At 35.5% G+C, this 5,057-nt stretch overlaps 1 long non-coding RNA gene across 1 annotated transcript; it reads left to right on the forward strand.

The window, feature by feature from the left end:
• The first annotated feature begins 538 nt into the window (after positions 1 to 538).
• On the forward strand, positions 539 to 4,685 carry LOC139528312 (uncharacterized). The gene is made up of 2 exons (XR_011665567.1): positions 539 to 667; positions 4,051 to 4,685. It is a non-coding gene; the product is annotated as an uncharacterized lncRNA (long non-coding RNA).
• The last annotated feature ends 372 nt before the right edge of the window (positions 4,686 to 5,057 follow it).

Consider the following 5,057-nt stretch of genomic DNA (forward strand, 5'->3'; position numbering starts at 1 on the left):
CAGGAACTTTGACCGTCATTAACGTTTATGCCGTACAACACTTAGAAATCTTAGAAGATAGATGTATTACATCTATATGCTTAGAAGAAGCTTTTTGTGATCAAAATAAATTTCAGAGAAAAAATATTAGAAAAACATTTATTTTTGATATTTTCATCTTACTGATAAAATTATCCATTTTTGTAATTATCAATTAGATAAAGTCTGCAGGCTTAAAGTTTGTAGTCATCAATAACTTTGTCAAACCTATTTTGGATTTAATGAAACTTTGGCAAAACTATGTCCTGCATAGGCGGATCTAGGGGGGGGGGGGGGGGGGGGGGGGGCTGGGGAAATTTGGTTGATTATATAGGGAATCATTGAAGCATGACTGGAGCGGCCCCCCCCCCTTAGGAAAAGTTCTGGATCCGCCACCTTAACTGTCCTCTCTAATATATGACTTTTCTGACTAATATCATTGTGCTGTTTGGTTGATGACTCATAAGTGTCTTCCCAACATATATATCCTTTATCTATTACATAATTTAGACGAGACAGATAACAACAAATCTCATATTTCTTTTTCCGCGTAAAGGAAGTTAAATATAGATGTATAATATAAATAAATGTGTAGAGAAAGGGCACAACAGGATACACATGATACACTTGTAAATAGTCATACATGCAGGTAATTTACTTGTCAGTTTACTTTTATATTCTATAAACATGTTTCTATTTTAACAAAAGTATATTATTATCTATATACAGTATACATGTATAGACACATCAACAAAATAATCGACCATCGTCAGCAAAATATAAAATAGCTTCATAACAAAATCATAATCATGATGATGATATCATTTTCGGTTTGTCCTACTTTCAAGTTTCGTTTAATTTGTACGGTGAATCCACGTCATATGGTTTTGTTACTGGTGTATAGTTGTCTGATTGACAATCATAGAAGAGGGGGAGGACAGGGGGGTACCCTTCTCCCTTCTCCCACCCCTCATCTCCTTTCTCCTACCCCCGTTCTCCTTTCTCCCATTAGAATAAAAAATCTCCTTTTGAGATATTTTTTCTTGAAATATTAGAAAAAATTTTAAAAGGAGAGATATTTTATTTTTTCTCCTTTCTCAAACTTTTTCTCCTTTCTCCCAGCCTTCCTCTCCTTTCTCCTACCCCCTTTCTCCTTTCTCCCACCCCCTTTCTCCTTTCTCCTACCCCCTTTCTCCCTGTCTCCCTTACCCCTGTCCTCCCCCTCATAGAAACAGATCTCTGTATATCGATATTGTTCATACACTTTTCAGTGTGCATTTGAATATATGGGAGGGGGTAGGTTTTCGAGACTTTCAATTGTAAAACATTTCAAAACTTGAATTTCATTCACGAAAGAAACCATATATTACAGTAAAAGGAAAGACAAGATAATCACAATTACAATTCTGAAGATACATGAATTTTGAGAAACACTAAAAACGAATTTAAATTATTGAAGATAGCATGCAAAGTTCAGAAACGAGAACTAAAATAGGTGTACGTGACGAAAACAGAAACATGACGAATTATATCATCAGATTAGTTATAAAACAAACATGCCTTGAAATATCTGTTTTTATTTTCCAATATTCACGATGTGTCACCACATTCTAGCACGGTTGAAATTTTTAACAAAAATGGACGTTGAAAACAACTATAGGTACTCAAGTTGAAAAATCCCCGCTCGAAACTCCAAGTACCAACAAGCAGGAAGTTGGCGTAGCTGAAAGATCTGAAAAGTCAATTTTTGAAAGTATATTCAAATCATTGAAAAATTCCAAGTATCGGCGAGGAACAAAAGTGAGTATCTGATCCGAAAAGTGACCACACGTTCCTTCACACCACTTTGTCAAGCTGCTACCAAGGTATTACGCCGTTCTGTTTTAAAAATAGATTTTCAGAACATTGTGTCTGATATGTGTTCGTCAAATAGTTAGACCATAGATGTAATACCCATAGACGGACAACGTGATTGCGGTCAAGCCTCCACTATTAGAGTAGGTATATACATTTAGGGAAAATGAAAGCTAAACGTCAATTTGTTGGTAAACATCATAACCGTAGATGTCATAAATTTTCAAATTATCCAGTAAGTTGTCTTTAAACCATTATCAATTCGTCTCTTTTAGTATATTTATATTGCGGCTTTTCAATTGGTGTTCGTTTTGGGAGACTTTCATGCCAGCATCCTTTTGCATTTTTTGTTAATTATCTTGAATATAATTATAGATCATGTAGATTGAGATATATACTTTAAATAACAATGAAAAACATCAAACAAAGAAAGTTCTACAAATAAGTCAACATGACCGAAATTTTCAATTGTCATCTTATTCGAGTATAAATTGTCCTTTAAAGTAATTTACTGCAATTTATTGGTAATTTTGTCAACATTTTTTCAAAAATCTTCTGCTTTTAATCTAACTATACTCATGATACTGGTTTATATACAACCAAACTTGGCCTCAATCATTATTAGGATATATATTTTCATATGATTTTAACCTTATTTTACATGATTTCCAAAACAACAGTAGATATAGATGAGTCATAACGCACGGGCTTTAGTTTTGTCTAATTCGACTGTGGCGACGGGTGTCATTTATTTATAAAGTTTTACATATTTCAAAAGGTAGCAGACATGTGTGCATACAACCAATAACGTATGTTACGAATTTTCCTTCCGTCATATCTCCTTTGTCAGTTGATCGATGGCTCATTTTATGGTTCATTAATTGATTGTAATATGTACGTGTCCGCCCGGCAAAGTTCGTATGAACTCATGTTGGCTGATGTCAAAGACTTTCAACCTAAATTTAATATGATAAGTAAAGAAGAAGACTAAGGAGAGACATGTTTGCTTGTAAACGTAATAAAAACAAATTGAATTTTATTTCATCCTAGATAATAAAAAAAAAAATAGGGAGACGTTCTAAGATTATGATCCAAATGTTGTGAATTGGGAAATTCAAAATATGTCTATAAACAAGTCAGTATCCCACAAACGTTGGCTGGCCAGGGACGGGCAATCGTCAATTGATGGAAACTCAATGAAACAAAACGGTCTAGTGGTCAACACACAGCAAATGACAAAGTCAATTTTTATCAATGCCTATTCAAATATATACCGGGTAATAAATAAGGCGATATGAGAATTTACGGCTTTATGACAAAAGTTTATAATAAAAGGTTCTACAGTTGCATGCAATAAAGCAGTGACTTTTGTCCACTTTATAACTTATTTATATGATGATCATATTCCAAATTTATATATACGAGGCGCGGATTAAGTCAACATAATTGTTTTCAAGGACACTGAATGTTTATTATTAGAAATGACCGCCTGAATATAAAGGACCTAAAGTAATCGATTTCCGGATATTTATAGATTATCTCAACGAGATTGAAATATTTTCAGGATATCCATAATTTGATTTCAGGATATCACTAGATATTTTGAGGAGTTCATTAAATGTTTCATTAAATCTGCTTCTTTTATGACTGCAAAATTTAACGCTATCAAAGTTCCATGAAAATTATGTGGCCAATCCCTTCAATCAATGTTCATTGACTTGGAAACTTTTGCATTGTTAACTAATCAAATAAAGACTTTTTAATATGTGGTATTGTCGTCAAAGACCTAAATGGCGTAAACGATTTCATTAAAAGGGGGGGGAGGGGTCGGAGGGGTCCTGATCCCGAAATCCCGGGCTTAATGAAATCCCGAGGTCCCGAATTTAAATAAAATTCAATCCCGACATCCCGAAAAAAGAATTCCCTGATCCCGAAAGGGATGATCAATCTCGAAATCCCGAGCTTAATAACACCCTATCCCGACGTCCCGAAAAAGGTCCTGCCCCTCTTAAAAGGCCCCGAAATAAATTGAAATGAGAAAACTAAAAGCTAGCCAGATATAACATGTTTATTCAAGTTAAAGTAATTTATAGTAATTTTATGCTATTTGGTAAAACTATGCTGATTGAATATCAAAATTCATATTTGATAATTAATGTTCGTTCATTTATATTACAGATTGAAGAATTATGATTCAAACTACGTTAGATATTATTAGAAACATAACCGATATCGTAAACAGAGGTACGTCGACAGCTGGTGGCAGCTCTCATGACAAACCAAGTTATCTAGGATATACCTTTGTATTTGTGATTGGATTTGGTTTTGGTGTTGTGACATATAAAATGTTTTTGGGTAAAAGTTCATTGCCACCTTTACCTACTGTGATTAACAATTACATAGATATTTCAGACGATAGTGACAAATCGGACGATAGTGACAAATCGGACGATAGTGACAAAGAGGACGACAGGGATAGAGAGGACGAAAACAAGAAAGACAAACGGGAAGCAGACGATTCCTGAAGGTTGAAATCATCAGTAATCATCTTTCGTCACACCTCGGCCGATTCCGTTCCATCATCTAACGATAACAGAAAAAGAGTAGAGGATTCACCCGAGGAAAGCCATCTTCTTACGATCCATTCCCCTCCTCTCTGGAGAGCAGAGGAGGGAAATGGATCGTAACCCTTGGCTAGCGAAGATGGACGAAAGCCGCAATTGCAGTAATCACCAGAAGATTACGAATGCTTATGATTAAAGCTTATAATGTCACATTTTCTTTACATTCGTTAAAATAAAATTGAAAGGACATTATTTTTTTTAATTTGAATTTAACAACCACAGTGAAACATAGTTTTTTAAATTCTCCATTCAAGCCGAGACACTTTGGTTTTCCCGTTTGAATAGTATTGCACTTGTAATTTTGGGGGCCCTTTGTAGCTTACTATTCGGTTTGAGCCAATGCTCCGTGTTGAAGACCGGACTTTTGACCTACAATGATGAGACTTGTACGGAGAGTTCAGTGGCGGATCCAGAAATTTTCATAAGTGGGGGCCCACTGACTGCCCTAAGAGGGGGCCCGCTCCAGTCACGCTTCAGTGATTCCCTATATAAGCAACCAAATTTTTTCCCAAAAAGGGGGGGCCCGGGCCCCCTGCCCCCCCCCTAAATCCGCCTCTGGAG

The sequence above is a fragment of the Mytilus edulis genome, chromosome 6 (assembly GCF_963676685.1).
Source record: "Mytilus edulis chromosome 6, xbMytEdul2.2, whole genome shotgun sequence".
Taxonomy (NCBI): domain Eukaryota; kingdom Metazoa; phylum Mollusca; class Bivalvia; order Mytilida; family Mytilidae; genus Mytilus; species Mytilus edulis.